This window comes from Pseudophryne corroboree, chromosome 7 (genome assembly GCF_028390025.1).
Source record: "Pseudophryne corroboree isolate aPseCor3 chromosome 7, aPseCor3.hap2, whole genome shotgun sequence".
Classification (NCBI taxonomy): domain Eukaryota; kingdom Metazoa; phylum Chordata; class Amphibia; order Anura; family Myobatrachidae; genus Pseudophryne; species Pseudophryne corroboree.
The window spans coordinates 40,845,598-40,871,846 of record NC_086450.1 but is presented as its reverse complement, the minus strand read 5'-3'; the positions used below and the strand labels follow the sequence as shown (position 1 = coordinate 40,871,846).

At 48.2% G+C, this 26,249-nt stretch overlaps 1 protein-coding gene across 1 annotated transcript in view; it reads right to left on the bottom strand.

The window, feature by feature from the left end:
* Window positions 1-26,249, bottom strand: part of C7H2orf69 (chromosome 7 C2orf69 homolog) — a 116,048-nt gene that overhangs the window by 19,428 nt on the left and 70,371 nt on the right. Inside the window, exon 2 of the mRNA XM_063933058.1 lies at window positions 1,218-1,375. The gene's annotated coding sequence lies outside the window, so the exon portion shown is untranslated. The remainder of the gene's footprint in view (window positions 1-1,217; window positions 1,376-26,249) is intronic.

Below are 26,249 nucleotides of genomic sequence, written 5' to 3'. Positions count from 1 at the left end.
GCAACCTGAGGGGATGCGTACGCACGGGGGAGTGGGTGCACGAGCAGCGGGCATGTGCATTGGGGTTAGTACAAGGCATTGTGAATCAGGATATTTTTCGACTTTGACAATGACATGGGACAACACCATGGGCGTTCTGCAGTAGCCTGTGAGATGCAGGAAGGGCCGCGACGCCCATATTTTTAAAGTGGCAATAATTTAAAGGGCACAACTAAACTGGTCTTCCCTTTAAAATTATTGCTGCTTTAAAAAATACTGGCTAACTTGCCAGAATTGCGCCCTTGCCTGGCTATTACATAAGGCCTGATATCCTCATTAGGAATGAATGTAGATTCAGGGGTATATTCAATTGATGTCGAAACTGCCGTCTTGTCGGAAAGATGGCAGTTTTCTACTTTTTTAGGTCGGAAGGGGTTCCGACCTATTCAATCCATCTCTTTTTTATCCGACAAGTCGGGGAATTCGACTTGTCGGAAAGCATGTGGATCGGCGGAACAGCTGCTGATCTGCGTGCTTCTGTCAGAAACGGGGCCAAATCCGACAGGTTTTCGCCCTGTTTCCGACCATCTCAATCCGACTTTAGAAAAAGTCGGATTGAGATGAGGGAGTTGAGAGGAGGAGAGGGGGGAGAGCAGCGGCTATAGCACAGCATATGCAGGAGGATGTGGCACAGCCGCCGCTCACGGCAGCGTCCACCCGGCTCCAGCAAGCGAGGTCTCACTTGTTGGAGCCGGGTGGATGCTGACATGAGGTCTGGCGGCGGTGCCACATTCTCCTACAACGCTGCTGTAGCGCTGCTCTCCCCCGTCTCCCCGCGGCTTTCCCCCGTCTCCCCACTGGTCCTCTCGGCTCCCTCATCTCAACTCGACTTTTTTTTAAAGTGGAATTGAGATGGCCATTGAATAGCCCTTGTTGGATCCATTCTGACAAATGCATGTTGGAATGGATCAGACTGCAATTGAATATACCCCTCAATCTATTAGATGGGAGAAATTATTCACCGTGAGAGAGATTAGGGGTGAGCATGATTATGGAGATAAGCCAATGACAGGCCAGGTACTGTAGAGTAGGGGCTGCGTCCTGCCAGGCTACAGCGCACACCCCTCCCAGGGAATGTACACAATACAGAACAGATTTATAGGTGTGACTCTGGGTGATAGAGGGTAGGTTGTCACTGTGGGAAGGTAACGAGGATAGGTCAGTGCATGATTACTCACTGCTAGGCCTCCTGATGCTCTGGGCCATCTCCTGGATTTATGCTTTATTCCGTAGTATGTTCTCTGTGACTGTACGGCTCTTATCCTGATGCTCTTTGATCAATTGCTCAGGCTCGGCAAGTTCTGCCTTGTGAGGTTGCACAGCTGTGTCGGTGACGCTGATGGAAGAATGATACGGTCACATACAATGTATATAGCTGTATAGGCAGCCTACCTACAGATCAGTGTTTCTGTTTGCCAAACCACCTCACTATATGGACCTTAATGTAACTTCATGTTCCGCTGACCACAATCTGCTCATTAACATCCCGCTGACTCTTATTGCAGACTAGCAATGAGGAAATGACAGAACAGCCTGATGTATATACAGCTCTGACCAGTGGCGTGCGGTGAGGTCAGTGGCTGGTGAGGCACTACAGCAATAATGTCCGCCGAATCCTGACGATGACCCCTACCGCCGCTGAGCCAATGCCCGCTACTGCCCCTGCGCCGATGCCTGCTGCCACCGCCAATGGCTTACAAACTCGCCCACCATCAACTGACCCAGTCCTCCGCCACTAATTTGCATCTCAGTCCGATGCCGCCACTACCGCCAATGCCCGCTGCCTGCCTGCTCATCATACTTGGGATATATTGTACATTTTTATAGAAAAAAATATAATAATAAATGTTTGGGACTGGGAGTGGGAGGAGGACATGAATGCAATTTTGTTGTCCAGGGCTTCCATTAGTCAAATTACGCTGCACAGTAGCGCCACTTAGACAAATTACGCCAGGCAGAGCTCCCTTTTACACATTACGGCAGGTACAGCCTCCTATTACACATTACGGCAGGTAGAGATCCCTTTTTAAACATTACGGCAGACAGCATCCCCCTTTTTACACATTGCGGCAGACAGCGTCCCCCTTATTACACATTACGGCGGACAGATTCCCCTTTTTTACACATTACGGCAGGCAGAGACCCCTTTTTTAAACATAATGGCAGACAGCATACCCTTTTTACACTCCACGGCAGACAGCGTCCCCTTTTTACACATTACGGCAGACAGCGTCCCCTTTTTACACATTACGGCAGCCAGCGTCCCCTTTTTTACACAATATGACAGACAGCGCCCCCCTTTTTACACATTACGGCAGACAGCGTCCCCTTTTTACACATTACGGCAGCCAGCGTCCCCTTTTTACACATTACGGTGGACAGATTTCCCCTTTTTACACATTACGGTAGCCAGCATCCCCTTTTTACACATTACGGTGGACAGCGTCCCCTTTTTACACACTACGGCGGACAGATTCCCCCTTTTTACACATTACGGCAGCCTGTGTCTCTTTTTTACACATAACGGCAGGTAGAGCACTTTACATCCCCCCTCTACCCTTAGGGTGTAATGTAGTGTAATGTAGTGTAGCATAGTGTACTGTAGTGTAATATAGTGTAGTATAGTGTACTGTAATGTAGTGTAGTATAGTGTACTGTAATGTAGTGTAGTATAGTGTACTGTAATGTAGTGTAATGTAGTGTAGTATAGTGTACTGTAATGTAGTGTAATGTAGTGTAGTATAGTGTACTGTAATGTAGTGTAATTTAGTGCAGCCACTTACATGATTCCATCTTCCGCCGCTGCTGCAGGCTCCTGACCCGGTGCTCCATGTCTGTACACTGTGACAGCAGGCCAAGAGGAGCGGGGGGGGGGGGGGGGGCGCTGGAGATCAGCACGGGGGCCAGCCAGGAGGGAAGTCAGACTGTCCAGCACAGGGGGGACCAAGACAGAGGGCCGGGGCTGAGAAAACAGGAGCGGCGGGGGGGGGGAGGGGGGGGGGGGGTTGGGGGCGCGGGAGCGCAGCACACAGAAGCTCCCGCTTGTCGGATCCTGCTAAGCGAGAAGCGGCTGTGAGCAGCGGGGACATGCGGCCAAACGGAATGGAGGCAACTGGCTCCCTGCACGTCCGTCCCAGCCCACCCCCTGCCGCTGTCCAATGATTGCCAGGGGTGTGCCTTCATGTAGCCTGAAGGCACAGCCCCTGTCAATGAGGCAACTGTGCTGGTGCCGCTGTCCCGTCATTTTTCAATGGGCTTTTCCAGCCCGTGACTTGGCTCCGCCCCCTGCCCGCCCCCCTCTTCAGACACTTTATCATTGTCACTGGGAGGCAGCGAGAGCGCTGCCTCCCATACAGATTTAGCTGCAGTGTCAGGTAAAAATGATTAAATGATTAAAATAATACAAAGTAGAATGTGATATTTGCATCTTCTTTATATTATTTTAATCATGACAGGGGAGGCACTGCCTCCCCTGACTGCACGTCCCTGGCTCTGACAGCAGAGAATGCAGCCGTCCAGATGACGCCAGCGGTGTGGGGCGGCCATAGGCAGCACCACAGCATGTGGAAGCGACAAAGTATTATAGTATGTTATATAGACTCTGGGAATGAGCCAGGAAACCTATTAGGTTCTAGTCATGTCAAACATTAAAAGTCCACAAAAGGTTTCCTTACCCGCTACATAAATGAAGCATTAATCCTTCTACAGTTACTACACCGGTGGACTATTTCTGTAGGCATAAGATTCCATTTCACTCCCTATAATATATACCTGAAATGGTCATCACGTAAGATAATAAGATTGTAAACCTACCGGTAAATCTATTTCTCCTGGTCCGTAGAGGATGCTGGGGACTCCGTAAGGACCATGGGGTATAGACGGGCTCCGCAGGAGATAGGGCACCTAAAAAGAACTTTGACTATGGGTGTGCACTGGCTCCTCCCTCTATGCCCCTCCTCCAGACCTCAGTTAGAGAACTGTGCCCAGATGAGATGGACAATACAAGGCAGGATTTAGAAATCTAAGGGCAAGATTCATACCAGCCCACACCAATCATACCATGTAACCTGGATCATACATAACCAGTTAACAGTATGAACAAAAACAGCAGTAACGGTCCTAGACCGATGTCAACTGTAACATAACCCTTATGTAAGCAACAACTATATACAAGTCTTGCAGAGTTTCCGCACACTGGGACGGGCGCCCAGCATCCTCTACGGACTAGGAGAAATAGATTTACCGGTAGGTTTAAAATCTTATTTTCTCTTACGTCCTAGAGGATGCTGGGGACTCCATAAAGGACCATGGGGTTTATACCAAAGCATCCAATCGGGCGGGAGAGTGCGTATGACTCTGCAGCACCGACTGAGCAAACGCTAGGTCCTCATCAGCCAGGGTATCAAACTTGTAGAATTTAGCAAAAGTGTTTGACCCCGACCAAGTCGCCGCTCGGCAAAGTTGTAATGCCGATACGCCTCGGGCAGCCGCCCAAGAAGAGCCCACCTTCCTAGTGGAATGGGCCTTAACCGAATTTGGTACCGGCAATCCAGCCGTAGAGTGAGCCTGCTGAATCGTATTACAGATCCAGCGAGCAATAGTCTGCTTCGAAGCAGGTGCGCCAATCTTATTGGCCGCATACAGGACAAACAGGGCCTCTGTTTTCCTAATTCTAGCCGTCCTGGCTACATAAATCTTTAAGGCCCTGACTACGTCCAGGGATCTGGAATCCTCCAGGTCACTTGTAGCCACAGGCACCACAATAGGTTGATTCACATGGAATGAAGAAACCACCTTAGGCAAAAATTGCGGACGTGTCCTCAATTCAGCTCAATCCACATGAAAAATCAAGTAAGGGCTTTTGTGTGACAAAGCCGCCAATTCTGATACTCGCCTTGCCGATGCCAAGGCCAACAACATGACCACCTTCCAAGTAAGAAATTTCAACTCAACTTTGTTAAGCGGTTCAAACCAGTGTGATTTTAGAAACTGCAACACCACGTTGAGGTCCCACGGTGCCACTGGAGGCACAAAAGGAGGCTGGATGTGTAGCACTCCCTTTACAAACGTCTGGACTTCTGGAAGAGAAGCCAATTCCTTCTGAAAGAAAATTGAGAGGGCCGAAATCTGAACCTTAACAGAGCCTAATTTCAGGCCCATATCCACTCCTGTCTGTAGGAAGTGGAGAAAACGACCCAGATGAAAATCTTCCGTCTGTGTATTCTTGGTCTCACACCAAGACACATACTTTCGCCAGATACGGTGATAATGCTTAACCGTCACCTCCTTCCTAGCCTTTATTAAAGTAGGGATGACCTCTTCCGGAATCCCCTTTTTCGCTAGGATTCAGCGTTCAACCGCCATGCCGTCAAACGTAACCGCGGTAAGTCCTGAAATACACAGGGCCCCTGTTGCAACAGGTCTTCCCTCTGAGGAAGAGGCCAGGGATCTCCTGTGAGCATCTCTTGTAGATCTGAGTACCAGGCCCTTCGAGGCCAGTCTGGGACAACGAGTATCGTCTGTACTCTTCTTTGCCTTATGATCCTCAACACTTTTGTGATGAGAGGAAGAGGAGAAAACACGTAGACCGATTTGAACACCCACGGTGTTATCAGAGCGTCTACTGCCACTGCCTGAGGGTCCCAAGACCTGGCACAATACCTCCGAAGCTTTTTGTTGAGGCGTGACGCCATCATGTCTATTTGAGGAGTTCCACAAAGACGTGTTATGTCTGCAAAGACTTCTTGATGAAGTCCCCACTCTCCTGGATGGAGATCGTGTCTGCTGAGGAAGTCTGCTTCCCAGTTGTCCACTCCCCCGGAATGAAGACAGCCGACAGAGCGCTTACATGATTTTCCGCCCAGCGAAGAATCCTGGTGGTTTCCGCCATCGCGACTCTGCTTCTTGTCCCGCCTTGGCGGTTCACATGAGCCACTGCTGTGACATTGTCTGATTGAATCAGAACCGGTAGGTTTCGAAGAAGACTCTCCGCTTGTCGAAGGCCGTTGTAAATGGCCCTGAGTTCCAACACATTGATGTGTAGACAGGACTCCTGGTCTGACCAAAGTTTTTTCCCTGTGTGACCGCTCCCCATCCTCGGAGGCTCGCATCCGTGGTAACCAGGATCCAGTCCTGAATCCCGAACCGGCGAACCTCCAGCAGGTGAGCACTTTGCAACCACCACAGGAGAGACACTCTGGCCCCTGGGGACAGAGTTATTTTCCGATGTAAGTACAGATGGGACCCGGACCACTTGTCCAGAAGGTCCCATTGAAAAGTCCTTGCATGGAATCTTCCGAAGGGAATGGCCTCGTAGGCCGCCACCATTTTTCCCAGAACTCGAGTGCATTGGTGAACTGACACCCTTTTTGGTTTTAGTAGGTCTCTGACCATGTTCTGGATGTCCTGGGCTTTCTCTATTGGGAGGAAGACCTTCATTTGTTCCGTATCCAGTATCATACCTAGGAACGGTAGTCGAGTTTTCGGAATCAACTGTGACTTCTGTCAAAGTCGAAAAATATTGTAATGCATATGCCCTGTACTAACCCCATGCACATGCCCGCTGCTCGTGCACTCAGTCCGCCGTGCGTGCACATATCCGCAATTTGCGTAGGATCGCTCCTGCGATCATGCGCGTGATATGGGTATTTACGGCGGAGTTTGTGAGCGCGTAGAGGTTTATTAGAACATTACATATTTAACCCAAATAGTGTACATTTTAGATATAACTCCTTTGCACCACATCAGCGAGTATCAATAGTTTAAACAGATCCAGGACTAAGGGATTCGCCTTTGCATGATAGGAAGGGTCAGATAAAGGTTGGAAGGTGATGTCTAGTATCCAGCTGTAGGGTATTTTGAGGGTAACATTCCGGTGTTGGTTAGAGAAAGATCGCATGTTCCAGCGTATAGTTATGTGCAGAAGTAGAATATAGATATTAACTGTATTTACTGTATATTATGTATGCGGCGGGAATCCAGTGGATACCACCCACCAGAGCAGTTGGGGAAAGACATCGCCCATCTTTTCAAATCAACCTATGACCTCTCCTGTAATGAAAAGACACATCTCTGTGTCCAATGGACAATGAGATTACAGTGACCATTGTATTGTGTATGTAAGTTGTGTATAAAAAGACTGTTGTTGCCTGGCCGGTCAGAAGACTCTGAACGCTTTCTATCTGACTAGCGGAGGACCGGCCGGGTTGCGCATGCGAACATTCTCACGTATGTACATTCTTTGTAGCCATTATTCTGTTTAGATTTATCTTGTTAGCCTGTAGTGTATGATTTGTTTTACCTTTTGGAATAATCCACGGTGGCTTTAGAACCCTGTGGTTTCAACTACAAATCGGTGTTGTGTCTTCACTTTCCTGCAGGGATTTTTAAGTGTATTTATCTGTCTAAGGTGTATAGGTATTGATAAGGTGTACGCACTGCGGGTACTTTATACCGTCAGTGCTACTTAAGATTTAAGGTATAACATCGTTGCAGTACTTTGTTGCTAAGGGTTTAAAGTGTAATCATAACATTGCATTGTATCATTAGCAAGGTTTAAAGGTTATCAATTGTGTGTGCGTGCGCTGTGCGTACTCTGTACACTCAGCGCGGCGTGTGTACGCCAAGTACGTACCACGTGCAGGACTCTGTACGCAAATAGCGTACAAAGTGCCTAGCACGTGTATTCAGTCTAGCGGCCATAGCGGCTCCACGGTAAAAGTGTATCTAGAGGTATAGCTTTACGGTCTAAGATAATATCGACATTATCACTTCGGTAGATTTAGAATCCAACCATGTTGCTGGAGCACTCTCAGAGAGAGTGCCACACTGCTCAGCAATTGCTCTCTTGATCTCGCTTTTATCAGGAGATCGTCCAAGTATGGGGTAATTGTGACTCCATGCTTGCGCAGGACCACCATCATTTCCGCCATTACCTTGGTGAAAATCCTCGGGGCCGTGGAAAGTCCAAACGGCAACGTCTGAAATTGGTAATGACAATCCTGTACAGCGAATCTCAGGTATTCCTGATGGGGGTCATATATGGGGACATGAAGGTACGCATCCTTTATGTCCAGAGACACCATAAGCTCCCCTTCCTCCATGTTGGCTATTATCGCTCTGAGAGATTCCATTTTGAATTTGAATCTTTTTATGTACAGGTTTAGGGATTTCAGATTCAAAATAGGTCTGACCGAACCGTCCGGTTTCGGGACCACAAATAGGGTTGAGTAGTAACCTCTTCCCTGCTGGTGCAGGGGAACCTTGATTATCACTTGCTGTATATACAGCGTTTGAATTGCAGCTAACACTACATCCCTTTCCGATGTGGAAGCTGGTAAGGCCGATTTGAAAAATCGGCGCAGGGGCACCTCGTCGAACTCCAGTTTGTACCCCTGGGAAACTATTTCCAACACCCAGGGATTCAGGTCTGATCTGACCCAGGCCTGACTGAAAAGTCGAAGACGTGCCCCCACCGGTGCGGACTCCCTCAGGGGAGCCCCAGCGTCATGCTGTGGGTTTTGGAGCAGCCGGGGAGGACTTTTGTTCCTGGGCACCTGCTCCTGCTTCAGGTGCTCTCTTGCCTCTGCCCTTACCTCTGGCAAGGAAGGAGGATCCCCAACCTCTTCTGGACTTGTGCGACCGAAAGGACTGCATCTGATAGGGTGGTACTTTCTTTTGCTGTTGGGGAATATATGGTAAAAAATTTGATTTACCTGCTGTAGCTGTGGAAACCAGGTCCGTCAGCCCATCCCCAAACAATACATCACCCTTATAGGGTAGTACTTCCATATGTTTTTTGGAATCCGCATCACCCGTCCATTGGCGAGTCCATAAGGATCTTCTCGCTGAGATAGACATGGCATTGGCCCTAGAAGCCAGCAATCCAATGTCCCTTTGATCATCCCTCATAAATAAGACTGCGTCTTTTATATGGGCTAGAGTTAAGAATATAGTATCCTTATCCATATTATCAAATTGATCTGTCAGCTCATCTGTCCCAGCTGCAATTGCACTACACAACCATGCCAACACAATTGTCGGTCTTAGCACAGCCCCCGTATGAGAATAAATACACTTTCAGGTAGTTTCTTGCCTGCGATCTGCAGGGTCCTTAAGGGCCGCTGTGTCAGGAGACGGTAGCGCCACTTTCTTGGACAAGCGCGTCAGGGCCTTGTCCACAGTGGGGGGTGATTCCCAAATCTCCCTGTCCTGCTTAGGGAAGGGGTATGCCATATAAATTCTTTTGGGGATCTGCGGCCTCTTCTCCGGAGTCTCCCAAGTTTTTCCAAAGAAATCATTTAATTCATGAGATGTGGGAAAATTAATAATCTGTTTCTTTTCCTTAAACATGTGTACCCTTGTGTCGGGGACCGAGGGTTCATCCACAATATGCAACACATCCCTTATTGCCACAATCATACACTGAATGGTTTTAGTCACCTTAGGGTGCAATTTTACTTCGTCATAGTCGACACTGGAATCAGAATCCGTGTCGGTAGTAGTGTCTTGAGTTAAGGGACGCTTTTGAGACCTCGACGGGCCCTGTGAGTCGGTCCAATCCGAGGATTGACCCCCTGATGTCCCCCCTAATTTAGCCTTATCAAGCCTTTTATGTAAAGATGCCACACTTGCATTCAACATATACCACATGTCCATCCAATCCGGAGTCGGCACAGCTGACGGGGACACACCACTCATTTGCTTCACCGCCTCCTTGGAGAAGCCTTCCGCCTCAGACATGTCGACACACACGTACCGACACCCCACACACACACACACAGGGATTAATTTATAAGGGGACAAAACCCCAACCAGGCCCTTAGGAGAGACAGAGAGAGAGTATGCCAGCAATACACCAGCGCTTAAAAACACTGGAATATATATACTAGATAGCGCTTTTTATATATATATATAGCCTTAATTGTGTGAAGTGTGTACTATATAACAGGCGTACAAACCCACACAGCTTTAGTGTAGACTTGATGTCCTATTGTATAGCACATAACATTACAAGTGCAAGCTCAGGAGGGGCAATAAGCAGTGCCCTTGTACATGTCAGTTTTACTTACCGAGTTGCCTACAGTTCCTTCTACATGCCCACAGCGGAGACATTGGCAGATTCTCCCACAGTATCTGCATAAGGGATCGCAGATGTGAATGTATTAGTGTACAACTATGAATAAGGCCCAATGTTCAGTATCTCTAAAAAATAAGAATTTACTCACCGGTAATTCTATTTCTCGTAGTCCGTAGTGGATGCTGGGAACTCCGTAAGGACCATGGGGAATAGACGGGCTCCGCAGGAGACTGGGCACCCTTAAAAGAAAGATTAGGTACTACATCTGGTGTGCACTGGCTCCTCCCTCTATGCCCCTCCTCCAGACCTCAGTTAGGGAAACTGTGCCCGGAAGAGCTGACATTACCAGGAATGGATTTGGAATCCAGGGTAAGACTCATACCAGCCACACCAATCACACTGTACAACTCGTGATAACCATACCCAGTTAACAGTATGAACAAACAACTGAGCCTCAGTAACAGATGGCTCATAACAATAACCCTTTAGTTAAGCAATAACTATATACATGTATTGCAGAGAGTCCGCACTTGGGACGGGCGCCCAGCATCCACTACGGACTACGAGAAATAGAATTACCGGTGAGTAAATTCTTATTTTCTCTGACATCCTAGTGGATGCTGGGAACTCCGTAAGGACCATGGGGATTATACCAAAGCTCCCAAACGGGTGGGAGAGTGTGGATGACTCTGCAGCACCGAATGAGCAAAGGCAAGGTCCTCCTCAGCCAGGGTATCAAACTTGTAGAACTTAGCAAATGTGTTTGAACCCGACCAAGTAGCAGCTCGGCAAAGTTGTAAAGTCGAGACCCCTCGGGCAGCCGCCCAAGAAGAGCCCACCTTCCTTGTGGAATGGGCTTTTACTGATTTAAGATGCGGCAATCCTGCCGCAGAATGAGCTTGCTGAATCGTGCTACAGATCCAGCGCGCAATAGTTTGCTTTGAAGCAGGAGCACCCAGCATGCAGGATAAACAGTGAGTCAGTTTTCCTGACTCCAGCCATCCTGGCTACATAGATTTTCAAAGCCCTGACTACATCTAGTAACTTGGAGTCCTCCAAGTCCCTAGTAGCCGCAGGCACCACAATAGGTTGGTTCAAATGAAACGCTGATACCACCTTAGGGAGAAATTGGGGACGAGTCCTCAATTCTGCCCTGTCCATATGGAAGATCAGATAAGGGCTTTTACACGACAAAGCCGCCAATTCTGACACACGCCTAGCCGAAGCTAAGGCCAATAGCATGACCACTATCCACGTGAGATACTTTAGCTCCACGGTCTTAAGTGGCTCGAACCAGTGGGATTTCAGGAAATCAAACACAACGTTAAGATCCCAAGGTGCCACTGGAGGCACAAAAGGGGGCTGAATATGCAGCACTCCCTTAACAAACGTCTGAACTTCAGGCAGTGAAGCCAGTTCTTTTTGAAAGAAAATAGATAGGGCCGAAATCTGGACCTTTATGGATCCTAATTTTAGGCCCATAGTCACTCCTGACTGTAGGAAGTGCAGGAATCGACCCAGCTGGAATACCTCTGTAGGGGCCTTCCTGGCCTCACACCAAGCAACATATTTTCGCCATATACGGTGATAATGTTGTGCTGTCACGTCTTTCCTAGCCTTTATCAGCGTAGGAATCACTTCATCCGGAATGCCCTTTTCCGTTAGGATCCGGCGTTCAACCACCATGCCGTCAAACGCAGCCGCGGTAAGTCTTGGAACAGACAGGGCCCCTGCTATAACAGGTCCTGTCTGAGAGGCAGAGGCCATGGGTCCTCTGAGATAATTTCTTGTAGTTCTGGGTACCAAGTTCTTCTTGGCCAATCCGGAACGATGAGTATAGTTCTTACTCCTATCTTTCTTACAATCCTCAGTACCTTGGGTATGAGAGGAAGAGGAGGGAACACATAAACCGACTGGTACACCCACGGTGTCACTAGTGTGTCCACAGCTATCGCCTGAGGGTCCCTTGACCTGGCGCAATATTTTTTTTGCTTTTTGTTGAGACGGGACGCCATCATGTCTACCTGTGGCCGTTCCCAACGATTTACAATCAGCGTGAAGACTTCTGGATGAAGTCCCCACTCTCCCGGGTGGAGGTCGTGCCTGCTGAGGAAGTCTGCTTCCCAGTTGTCCACTCCCGGAATAAACACTGCTGACAGTGCTAGCACGTGATTCTCCACCCATCGAAGAATCCTTGTGGCTTCTGCCATCGCCATCCTGCTTCTTGTACCGCCCTGTCGGTTTACATGGGCGACCGCCGTGATGTTGTCTGACTGAATCTGCACCGGTTGGTTTTGAAGCAGGGGTTCTGCTTGACTCAGGGCGTTGTAAATGGCCCTTAGTTCCAGAATATTTATGTGAAGGGAAGTCTCCTGACTTGACCACTGTCCTTGGAAGTTCCTTCCCTGAGTGACTGCCCCCCAAACTCGCTTGCATCCGTGGTCACCAGGACCCAGTCCTGTATGCCGAATCTGCGGCCCTCGAGAAGATGAGCACTCTGCAGCCACCACAGCAGAGACACCCTGGCCCTCGGGGACAGGGTGATCAGCCGATGCATCTGAAGATGCGATCCGGACCACTTTGACAATTCCTGGGCCTTCTCCACCGGGAGAAACACCTTCTTTTGTTCTGTGTCCAGAATCATGCCCAAGAACAGCAGACGCGTCGCAGGAATCAGCTGCGACTTTGGGATATTCAGAATCCAGCCGTGCTGTTGCAGCACTTCCCGAGACAGTGCTACGTTGACTAACAACTGCTCCTTAGACCTCGCCTTTATACGGAGATCGTCCAAGTACGGGATAATTATAACTCCCTTCTTCCGAAGGAGTATCATCATTTCGGCCATTACGTTGGTAAATACCCTCGGTGCCGTGGACAGACCAAACGGCAACATCTGGAATTGGTAATGACAGTCCTGTACCACAAACCTGAGGTACTCCTGGTGAGGTGGGTAAATAGGGACATGCAGATAAGCGTCCTTGATGTCCAGCGACACCATAAAATCCCCCTCTTCCAGGCTTGCAATAACCGCCCCGAGCGATTCCATTTTGAACTTGAACTTCCTTACATAAGTGTTCAAGGATTTTAAATTTAGAATGGGTCTCACCGAACCGTCTGGTTTCGGTACCACAAACATTGTGGAATACTAACCCCGTCCCTGTTGAAGGAGGGGAACCTTGATTATCACCTGCTGAAGGTACAGCTTGTGAATAGCCGCCAGCACTACCTCCCTTTCCCTGGGAGCCACTGGCAAGGCTGATTTGAGGTAACGGCGAGGGGGAGTCGCCTCGAACTCCAGCATGTATCCCTGAGATACCACTTGTAGAACCCAGAGATCCACCTGTGAACGAACCCACTGGTCGCTGAAGTTCCGGGGACGCGCCCCCACCGCACCTGGCTCCACCTGTGGAGCCCCAGCGTCATGCGGTGGACTTAGTGGAAGCAGGGGAGGATTTTTGTTCCTGGGAACTGGCTGTCTGGTGCAGCTTATTTCCTCTACCCCTGCCTCTGGGCAGAAAGGATGCGCCTCTGACCCGCTTGCCTTTCTGAGGCCGAAAGGACTGTACTTGATAATACGGTGCTTTCTTAGGCTGTGAGGAAACCTGAGGTAAAAAAGTCGACTTCCCAGCTGTTGCTGTGGATACGAGGTCCGAGAGACCGTCCCCAAACAATTCCTCACCCTTATAAGGCAAAACCTCCATGTGCCTTTTAGAATCAGCATCACCTGTCCACTGCCGAGTCCATAATACTCTCCTGGCAGAAATGGACATTGCATTAATTCTAGATGCCAGCCGGCAAATGTCCCTCTGTGCATCCCTCATATACAAGACTACGTCCTTTATATGCTCTATGGTTAGCAAAATAGCATCCCTGTCGAGGGTATCAATGTTGTCTGACAGGGTATCAGACCATGCTGCTGCAGCACTACACATCCATGCTGAAGCAATAGCAGGTCTCAGTATAGTACCTGAGTGTGTATATACAGACTTCAGGATAGCCTCCTGCTTTCTATCTGCAGGTTCCTTTAGGGCGGCCGTATCCTGAGACGGCAGTGCCACCCTTTTAGATAATCGTGTGAGCGCCTTGTCCACCCTAGGGGATGTCTCCCAGCATAACCTATCCGTTGGCGGGAAGGGTACGCCATCAGTAACCTCTTAGAAATCACTAGTTTCTTATCAGGGGAACACCACGCTTCTTCACACAATTCATTTAATTCATCAGATGGGGGAAAAGTCACTGGCTGCTTTTTCTCCCCAAACATAATACCCTTTTTTGTGGTAACCGGGTTAATGTCAGAAATGTGCAACACATTTTTCATTGCCGTAATCATGCATCGGATGGCCCTTGTGGACTGTACATTTGTCTCATCCTCGTCTACACTGGAGTCAGACTGTGTCTGCCATCTGAGCTAGCGGGCGTTTTTGAGCCCCTGATGGCCTCTGAGACGCTTGGGCAGGCGCGGGCTGAGATGCCGGCTGTCCCAAGGCTGTTACGTCGTCCTTTTATGTAAAGAGTTGACACTGTCGGTTAATACCTTCCACATATCCATCCACTCCGGTGTCGGCCCTGTAGGGGGCGACATCACACTTATCGGCTCCTGCTCCGCCTCCACGTAGCCCTCCACATCAAACATGTCGACACAGCCGTACCGACACACCGCATACACACAGGGAATGCTCTGACTGAGGACAGGACCACACAAAGTCCTTTGGGGAGACAGAGAGAGAGTATGCCAGCACACACCACAGCGCTATATAACACAGGGATTTTCACTATACTGAGTGATTTTTCCCCAATAGCTGCTTATTAAGACCAATTTGCGCCTAAATTTATGTGCCCCCCCTCTCTTTTTTACCCTTGTTGTACTGTATACTGCAGGGGAGAGCATGGGGAGCGTCCTTCCAGCTGAGCTGTGAAGAGAAAATGGCGCTGGCTGTGCTGAGGAAGATAGCCCCGCCCCTTCAGCGGCGGGCTTCTCCCACTTTTTATAATGTCAATGGCGGGGGTTTTTGCCCATATACAGTGTTATACACTGTATTATGTGCTATTTGTGCCAAAAGGTAAACTAATTGCTGCCCAGGGCGCCCCCCCCCCCCCCCAGCGCCCTGCACCCAACAGTGACCGGAGTGTGTGGTGTGCTTTGGGAGCAATGGCGCACAGCTGCAGTGCTGTGCGCTACCTTAATGAAGACAGGAGTCTTCAGCTGCCGTTTTTCATCTTTATCTCGTCTTCTGGCTCTGCAAGGGGGACGGCGGCGCGGCTCCGGGAACGGACGATCGAGGTCGGGCCCTGTGTTCGATCCCTCTGGAGCTAATGGTGTCCAGTAGCCTTAGAAGCACAAGCTAGCTGCAAGCAGGTAGGTTTGCTTCTCTCCCCTCAGTCCCTCGTAGCAGTGAGTCTGTTGCCAGCAGATCTCACTGAAAATAAAAAACCTAACAAATACTTTCTTTTCTAGTGAGCTCAGGAGAGCCCACTAGGTGCATCCAGCTCTGGCCGGGCACAGATTCTAACTGAGGTCTGGAGGAGGGGCATAGAGGGAGGAGCCAGTGCACACCAGATGTAGTACCTAATCTTTCTTTTAAGAGTGCCCAGTCTCCTGCGGAGCCCGTCTATTCCCCATGGTCCTTACGGAGTTCCCAGAATCCACTAGGACGTCAGAGAAATAAAGTTTATGGGCATGCTGGCACTTCTAGTACTACAAGCACCAGCATATCCATTGTTACCAGGGCATGCTGCCACTAGGAGAACTACAAGTGCCACCATGTGATCACACACATGAATGTGGAGACCTGTAGGTGCAACTTACATAATGGTCAACAAAACCACAGACACACTAATTATCAAATTATTTAATTATTTAATTAGAAGAGCCCCCCCATCACACACATGGAAAATCCCCAGTGCAATACATAGAAGTGATATACTGGTAGCGTTTCCTATGCTTAAAGCTTATGTAACACTTATAATGTGCTATACTGGAACTTACTAAACATATAGATGTGATATAATATACACAGGGCACAAATTACCAGAGATAACAGTACATCTGTGGATACCACATAGCAATGTATGGGAGACGGTGATTTATAGGCCTATCTCCCAATAGATGCAAAGATGTGAAACTGAACCTGAAAAACATTGAGAACTATTTTATCACTTTTTCTACCAACTGATCTTCACTTAAAAACAAAACCCTGAATGTGTCACGTCCCCCATTTATCCCCCCTCCAACTGACTATAAGGATCACCCTGTAATCATGTCTCAGGAGCTGCTACAGCAGCTGACCATGAATGGTGATGATGTCACAGACACAGGATTCCGAGCGGTTGGTTCTTCACTTCTCAGTACGAGTTGCAGGATGGAGGTAGGTTTTATTTTAGAAAAAAGAAAAGTGACTGATTGCGCTATCTCTCCAGGTGCGTATATGAATAAAAACACGTATTTATCACTTCTCTGGTGTTTATTTTAATACAAACGTTATATCTCATGCAACAATATAATAAAAAATCAATAAGTATGCATACTCATTATGAGCTCATTCTAAAAAAAAATTATATTAATAATAAAATGATGATGTTTCTCTGTTTTAAACATCCAGTGCTCAAATCTATCCGAGACAATTAATAATTCCACTCCTGGATTAAATGCACCATGGTTTATGTATCCACAACGTTTAAACGGTGATTTTCCAAAGATGAAAATTCAGTTCTTTGTTTAAGGACACAGTTTCCACAACAATGAATGATGCTTATCCTCGTTATGTTAGAACTCAGTCTTTTGCATATGGCCACAGTTCTCATTCATAAATTAGCACAGTCCATGAACTGACAGTTTCTAAATTAATCCGCTTACCACCGTGTCCGTGGATGCAGACGTGATGGGGAGATCCTCGCCGTGCACAGCGATATTGGTTTGCTTTCCCTCTCCCCGTCCGTCCTCCGTGATGGTAGCGGTGCTGGATGGTTTCTAACCCTCAACGTGATTGGGGCCGCTTGTATGTGGACGATTTGCAGTGTAGACTCTCCACCTTGCTGGCCGCGTCTCCTCTGATTGCGGTTCAGCTTGGGCGGCAGGTGTGCAGGAGGTCTTGTTGGTTGTCCTTAGCTCCCAATCCGGCAGGGTTGATCCCAAACGATGTCGCTGGTCACTTAGCAGGGTGAAAGGCAATTCTCTAACGCGTTTCGCACACAGGCGCGTTAGAGAATTGCCTTTCACCCTGCTAAGTGACCAGCGACATCGTTTGGGATCAACCCTGCCGGATTGGGAGCTAAGGACAACCAACAAGACCTCCTGCACACCTGCCGCCCAAGCTGAACCGCAATCAGAGGAGACGCGGCCAGCAAGGTGGAGAGTCTACACTGCAAATCGTCCACATACAAGCGGCCCCAATCACGTTGAGGGTTAGAAACCATCCAGCACCGCTACCACCACGGAGGACGGACGGGGAGAGGGAAAGCAAACCAATATCGCTGTGCACGGCGAGGATCTCCCCATCACGTCTGCATCCACGGACACGGTGGTAAGCGGATTAATTTAGAAACTGTCAGTTCATGGACTGTGCTAATTTATGAATGAGAACTGTGGCCATATGCAAAAGACTGAGTTCTAACATAACGGAGATAAGCATCATTCATTGTTGTGGAAACTGTGTCCTTAAACAAAGAACTGAATTTTCATCTTTGGAAAATCACGGTTTAAACGTTGTGGATACATAAACCATGGTGCATTTAATCCAGGAGTGGAATTATTAATTGTCTCGGATAGATTTGAGCACTGGATGTTTAAAACAGAGAAACATCATCATTTTATTATTAATATAAATTTTTTTTAGAATGAGCTCATAATGAGTATGCATACTTATTGATTTTTTATTATATTGTTGCATGAGATATAACGTTTGTATTAAAATAAACACCAGAGAAGTGATAAATACGTGTTTTTATTCATATACGCACCTGGAGAGATAGCGCAATCAGTCACTTTTCTTTTTTCTTGTGTAGCTTCTTGATCAATTTATGATCAAGTTTTAGCTGTACGTACACAGGTACAGCTGGACAAAGATTGCAGCTTTTAGTTTATAAATTTCAAATTAAAAGTAAATAATACAATTAATCAATTAGCGCCTGGATCAGGGTTGTTTCTTTCAGGTTTTATTTTAGCTCTTTCATTTATTTTATTTTGAGGCTCTTAACCGGTCTTAAACTATTTTCTGTTGTCTCCAAACGTCATTCTCATTTAGGGCTCTATCCAGGACATTCAATTTCTCATTAAAAAAAGTGCAGAAAAGAGGGTTTCCGCATTTAACACAACCATGCTATTCAGCAAAGGGTTAACGGAGAAGTAACGCAATTATCTTCTCCATTCATACCTATCTGGCTGAATATCACACAGTAGGGATCACTCCATTCATCTCTATGGTGGTGTAATGTTTTATGCTATTCAGCAAGCATAAAAACGTTATTCTTCCTGAGAAATCCTTATTTTATAGAACATCATTTTAGTGTTCACTCTAGGAGTGAAAAGGGGCATGGCGCCGGACTCCGGGGGCATATGTGCGCTCGGCGTCCGAAACGGGGGCGTGGCCACGCAAATTAGGGGGTGTGGCCACGTCTACGTCATTTTAGGGGCGGTGCGGCCCACAGACGCTACTATAGAGAGCGTCTGTGGCCGGCGACGTCACTGTTGGGGGCGTGCCCAGCACCTCCGTCGGTGCTGGGCTTCCCCCAGCTCTCTCCCAATGCGTGAATGGATGCCGCACGCATGCGCACGGCATCTATACACGCCGGGAGGGCTGGAAGCGGGCGGCTGTTCTAGCAGGGCGCCGCAAAAGGGGCAGGGCGGGTTTTGCCTGCTAAAAAACGGGCAGGGCGCGGCGCCCTGCTAAAACAGCCTAGAGTGAACACTATCATTTCATAACGTCCTTATATAAAGAAAATCCTTCATTCTGACATAAAATGCAGGGACTGGGGGAATTCCCATCAGCCCCTGCAGCATTATTACACTCTGCCCTCTTCTCTCATCTTCTCTGTACTGTGGTATTATTATTATTATTATTATTATTATTATTGTTGTTGTATTAGAGAACAGTGCAATAAAGTTTATTGAAACAAGCACTCTCTTACAACTGCCTTAGAGGTACGAGTGCTGTGTCTAATAACAATGCAAGATGTATACCAAATATAATTGAAAAATATATAAAATACATTAAAATAAGAATTTACTCACCGGTAATTCTATTTCTCGTAGTCCGTAGTGGATGCTGGGAACTCCGTAAGGACCATGGGGAATAGCGGGCTCCGAAGGAGGCTGGGCACTCTAGAAAGATTTATGACTACCCGGTGTGCACTGGCTCCTCCCACCATGACCCTCCTCCAAGCCTCAGTTAGGACACTGTGCCCGGACGAGCAGACATAATAAGGAAGGATTTAGAATCCCGGGTAAGACTCTTACCAGCCACACCAATCACACCGTACAACTCGTGATACTATATCCAGTTTGACAGTATGAAAACAACTGAGCCTCTCAACAGATGGCTCAACAATAACCCTTTAGTTAACAATAACTATATACAAGTATTGCAGACAATCCGCACTTGGGATGGGCGCCCAGCATCCACTACGGACTACGAGAAAATAAGATTTTACTTACCGATAAATCTATTTCTCATAGTCCGTAGTGGATGCTGGGACTCCGTAAGGACCATGGGGAATAGCGGCTCCGCAGGAGACAGGGCACAAGAATAAAAGCTTTAGGATCAGGTGGTGTGCACTGGCTCCTCCCCCTATGACCCTCCTCCAAGCCTCAGTTAGGATACTGTGCCCGGACGAGCGTACATAATAAGGAAGGATATTGAATCCCGGGTAAGACTCATACCAGCCACACCAATCACACCGTACAACTCGTGATCTGAACCCAGTTAACAGTATGATAACAACGAAGGAGCCTCTGAAAAGATGGCTCACAACAACAATAACCCGATTTTGTTAACAATAACTATGTACAAGTATTGCAGACAATCCGCACTTGGGATGGGCGCCCAGCATCCACTACGGACTATGAGAAATAGATTTATCGGTAAGTAAAATCTTATTTTCTCTGACGTCCTAGTGGATGCTGGGACTCCGTAAGGACCATGGGGATTATACCAAAGCTCCCAAACGGGCGGGAGAGTGCGGATGACTCTGCAGCACCGAATGAGAGAACTCCAGGTCCTCCTCAGCCAGGGTATCAAATTTGTAGAATTTAGCAAACGTGTTTGCCCCTGACCAAGTAGCTGCTCGGCAAAGTTGTAAAGCCGAGACCCCTCGGGCAGCCGCCCAAGATGAGCCCACTTTCCTTGTGGAATGGGCTTTTACAGATTTAGGCTGTGGCAGGCCTGCCACAGAATGTGCAAGTTGAATTGTACTACAAATCCAACGAGCAATAGTCTGCTTAGAAGCAGGAGCACCCAGCTTGTTGGGTGCATACAGGATAAACAGCGAGTCAGACTTTCTGACTCCAGCCGTCCTGGAAACATATATTTTCAGGGCCCTGACAACGTCAAGTAACTTGGAGTCCTCCAAGTCCCTAGTAGCCGCAGGCACCACAATAGGTTGGTTCATGTGAAAAGCAGAAACCACCTTAGGGAGAAATTGAGGACGAGTCCTCAATTCTGCCCTGTCAGAATGAAAAATTAAGTAAGGGCTTTTATATGATAAAGCCGCCAATTCTGACACATGCCTGGCTGAAGCCAGGGCTAACAGCATCGTCACCTTCCATGTGAGATATTTTAAGTCCACAGTGGTGAGTGGTTCAAACCAATGTGACTTAAGGAACCTCAAAACAACATTGAGATCCCAAGGTGCCACTGGAGGCACAAAAGGAGGTTGTATATGCAGTACCCCTTTTACAAATGTCTGAACTTCAGGTACTGAAGCCAGTTCTTTCTGGAAGAAAATCGACAGGGCCGAAATTTGAACCTTAATGGACCCTAATTTTAGGCCCATAGACAGTCCTGTTTGCAGGAAATGGAGGAAACGACCCAGTTGAAATTCCTCTGTAGGGGCCTTCTTGGCCTCACACCACGCAACATATTTTCGCCAAATGCGGTGATAATGGTTTGCGGTTACATCCTTCCTGGCTTTGACCAGGGTAGGGATGACTTCATCTGGAATGCCTTTTTCCTTCAGGATCCGGCGTTCAACCGCCATGCCGTCAAACGCAGCCGCGGTAAGTCTTGGAACAGACAAGGCCCCTGCTGGAGCAGGTCCTTTCTTAGAGGTAGAGGCCACGGGTCTTCCGTGAGCATCTCCTGAAGTTCCGGGTACCAAGTCCTTCTTGGCCAATCCGGAACCACGAGTATCGTTCTTACTCCTCTCCTTCTTATGATTCTCAGTACTTTTGGTATGAGAGGCAGAGGAGGGAACACATACACTGACTGGTACACCCACGGTGTCACCAGAGCGTCCACCGCTATTGCCTGAGGGTCCCTTGACCTGGCGCAATATCTGTCTAATTTTTTGTTTAGACGTGACGCCATCATGTCCACCTTTGGTTTTTCCCAACGGTTTACAATCAGGTGGAAGACTTCTGGGTGAAGTCCCCACTCTCCCGGGTGAAGGTCGTGTCTGCTGAGGAAGTCTGCTTCCCAGTTGTCCACTCCCGGAATGAACACTGCTGACAGAGCTATCACATGATTTTCCGCCCAGCGAAGAATCCTTGCAGCCTCTGCCATTGCCCTCCTGCTTCTCGTGCCGCCCTGTCTGTTTACGTGGGCGACTGACGTGATGTTGTCCGATTGGATCAATACCGCCTGACCCTGAAGCAGGGGTTTCGCTTGACTTAGGGCATTGTAAATGGCCCGTAGTTCCAGAATGTTTATATGAAGAGATGTTTCCATGCTTGACCACAAGCCCTGGAAGTTTTTTCCCTGTGTGACTGCTCCCCAGCCTCTCAGGCTTGCATCCGTGGTCACCAGGATCCAATCCTGAATGCCGAATCTGCGGCCCTCTAGAAGATGAGCACTCTGCAACCACCACAGGAGAGACACCCTTGTCTTTGGTGACAGGGTTATCCGCTGCTGCATCTGAAGATGCGAACCGGACCATTTGTCCAGTAGATCCCACTGAAACGTTCTTGCATGGAATCTTCCGAATGGAATTGCTTCGTAAGAAGCCACCATTTTTCCCAGGACCCTCGTGCACTGATGCACTGACACCTGGGCTGGTTTTAGGAGGTTCCTGACTAGCTCGGATAACTCCTTGGCCTTCTCCTCCGGGAGAAAAACCTTCTTCTGGACTGTGTCCAGAATCATTCCTAGGAACAGAAGACGTGTCGTTGGAATCAGCTGCGATTTTTGAATATTTAGGATCCACCCGTGCTGACGTAACACTATCTGAGATAGTGCTACTCCGACTTCTAATTGTTCCCTGGACCTTTCCCTTATCAGGAGATCGTCCAAGTAAGGGATAATTAATACGCCTTTTCTTCGAAGAAGAATCATCATTTCGGCCATTACCTTGGTAAAGACCCGAGGTGCCGTGGACAACCCAAACGGCAGCGTCTGAAACTGATAATGACAGTCTTGTACTACAAACCTGAGATACCCTTGGTGAGAAGGGTAGATTGGGACGTGGAGATAAGCATCTTTTATGTCCAGAGACACCATATAGTCCCCTTCTTCCAGGTTCGCTATCACCGCTCTGAGTGATTCCATCTTGAATTTGAACCTTTTTATGTAAGTGTTCAAGGATTTCAGATTTAAAATTAGTCTCACCGAGCCGTCCGGTTTCGGTACCACAAACAGCGTGGAATAATACCCCTTTCCTTGTTGTAGGAGGGGTACCTTGATTATCACCTGCTGGGAATACAGCTTGTGAATGGCTTCCAGAACTGCCTCCCTGTCGGAGGGAGACTTTGGCAGAGCAGACTTCAGGAACCGGCGAGGGGGAAACGCCTCGAATTCCAGTTTGTACCCCTGCGATACTACCTGTAGAATCCAGGGATCCACTTGCGAGTGAGCCCACTGCGCGTTGAAATTCTTGAGACGGGCCCCCACCAAGCCTGAGTCTGCTTGTAAAGCCCCAGCGTCATGCTGAAGACTTGGCAGAAGCAGGGGAAGGCTTCTGATCCTGGGAAGCGGCTGCATGGTGCAGTCTTTTTCCCCTTCCTCTGCCCCAGGGCAGAAAGGAATGGCCTTTTGCTCGCTTGTATTTATGGGAACGAAAGGACTGAGTTTGAAAAGACGGTGTCTTTTTCTGTTGATGTGAAGTGACCTGGGGTAAGAAGGTGGACTTTCCAGCCGTTGCCGTGGCCACCAGGTCCGAAAGACCAGCCCCAAATAACTCCTCCCCTTTATACGGCAATACTTCCATATGTCGTTTGGAATCCGCATCCCCTGACCACTGACGCGTCCATAACGTTCTTCTGGCAGAGATGGACATAGCACTTACTCTTGATGCCAGGGTGCAAATATCCCTCTGTGCATCACGCATATATAGTAATGCATCCTTCAAATGCTCTATAGTTAACAATATATTGTCCCTATCCAGGGTATCAATATTTTCAGTCAGGGAATCCGACCACGCGACTCCAGCACTGCACATCCAGGCTGAAGCGATTGCTGGTCGCAGTATAACACCAGTATGTGTGTATATACTTTTTAGGATATTTTCCAGCCTTCTATCAGCTGGTTCTTTGAGGGTGGCCGTATCAGGAGACGGTAACGCTACTTGTTTAGATAAACGTGTGAGCGCCTTATCTACCCTAGGGGGTGTTTCCCAACGTGTCCTAACCTCTGATGGGAAAGGATATAGTGCCAATAATTTATTAGAAATTAGCAGTTTTTTGTCGGGAGAAACCCACGCTTTATCACATACCTCATTCAATTCATCTGACTCAGGAAAAACTATTGGTAGTTTTTTCACCCCCCACATAATACCCTTTTTAGTGGTATTTGTAGTGTCAGAAATGTGCAATGCTTCCTACATTGCCGTGATCATGTAACGTGTGGCCCTACTGGACATTACGTTCGACTCATCACCGTCGACACTAGACTCCGTATCTGTGTCTGGGTCTGTGTCGACCCACTGAGGTAACGGGCGTTTTAGGGCCCCTGACGGTGTCTGAGACGCCTGGACAGGCACTAATTGATTTGCCGGCTGTCTCATGTCGTCAACAGTTTTTTGCAAAGTGTTGACATTATCACTTAATTGTTTGAACACGATCATCCAGTCAGGTGTCGACTCCCTAGGGGGTGACATCACTAACGCAGGCAATTGCTCCGCCTCCACATCATTTTCCTCCTCATACATGTCGACACACACGTACCGACACACAGCACACACACCGGGAATGCTCTGATAGAGGACAGGACCCCACGAGCCCTTTGGAGAGACAGAGGGAGAGTCTGCCAGCACACACCCAGCGCTATATATATACACAGGGATAACCTTATATAAGTATTATTCCCTTATAGCTGCTGTTTATATTGTCATTTGCTGCCAATAGTGCCCCCCCTTCTCTTTTTTACCCTGATTCTGAAGCAGGACTGCAGGGGAGAGTCAGGGAGCCGTCCTTCCAGCGGAACTGTGAGGGAAAATGGCGCTTGTGTGCTGAGGAGATAGGCCCCGCCCCTTCACGACGTCCTTATCTCCCGCTTTTTTGTGTAAAAATGGCAGGGGTTAAAATACATCCATATAGCCCAGGAGCTATATGTGATGTATTCTTTTGCCACCTAAGGTATTTGTCATCTATATTGCGTCTCAGGGCGCTCCCCCCCAAGCGCCCTGCACCCTCAGTGACCGGAGTGTGAAGTGTGCTGAGAGCAATGGCGCACAGCTGCGGTGCTGTGCGTTACCTTAGTCTGAAGACAGGATTGTCTTCTGCCGCCGATTTCACCGGACCTCTTCGTCTCTTCTGGCTCTGTAAGGGGGACGGCGGCGCGGCTCCGGTGACCCATCCAGGCTGAACCTGTGATCGTCCCTCTGGAGCTAATGTCCAGTAGCCTAAGAAACCCGATCCACTCTGCACGCAGGTGAGTCCGTTTCTTCTCCCCTTAGTCCCACGATGCAGTGAGCCTGTTGCCAGCAGGACTCACTGAAAATAAAAAAACCTAAATTAAACTTTTATTCTAAGCAGCTCAGGAGAGCCACCTAGCCTGCACCCTTCTCGTTCGGGCACAAAAATCTAACTGAGGCTTGGAGGAGGGTCATAGGGGGAGGAGCCAGTGCACACCACCTGATCCTAAAGCTTTTATTCTTGTGCCCTGTCTCCTGCGGAGCCGCTATTCCCCATGGTCCTTACGGAGTCCCAGCATCCACTAGGACGTCAGAGAAATAGAATTACCGGTGAGTAAATTCTTATTTTCTCTAACATCCTAGTGGATGCTGGGAACTCCGTAAGGACCATGGGGATTATACCAAAGCTCCCAAACGGGCGGGAGAGTGCCGATGACTCTGTAGCACCGAATGAGAGAACTCCAGGTCCTCCTCAGCCAGGGTATCAAATTTGTAGAATTTTGCAAACGTGTTTGCCCCTGACCAAGTAGCTGCTCGGCAAAGTTGTAAAGCCGAGACCCCTCGGGCAGCCGCCCAAGATGAGCCCACCTTCCTTGTGGAATGGGCATTTACAGATTTTGGCTGTGGTATGCCTGCCACAGAATGTGCAATCTGAATTGTACTACAAATCCAGCGAGCAATAGACTGCTTAGAAGCAGGAGCACCCAGCTTGTTGGGTGCATACAGGATAAACAGCGAGTCAGAGTTTCTGACTCCAGCCGTCCTGGAAACATATATTTTCAGGGCCCTGACAACGTCTAGCAACTTGGGGGTAAATTTACTAAGCTCCCGATTTTGACCGAGATGCCGTTTTTTCATCAAAGTGTCATCTCGGTAATTTACTAAGCACTAATCACGGCAGTGATGAGGGCATTCGTAATTTTTTGCAAGTTCAGGTAAAAAATTACGAATGAATACACCATCGGTCAAAACGCGGCTGTTTAAGTATGAATCTCGGTCATTTACTAAGAAGTGCAAAGCAAAAAAACACAAAACACTGCCGTGAAAAATTACAACTCGTAAAAAAGTGCAAAAAAAAAACAGACCTGCTTTTTTTTTCCGTGATTTGATAGGCATGCAGGGATCCATGAGATCC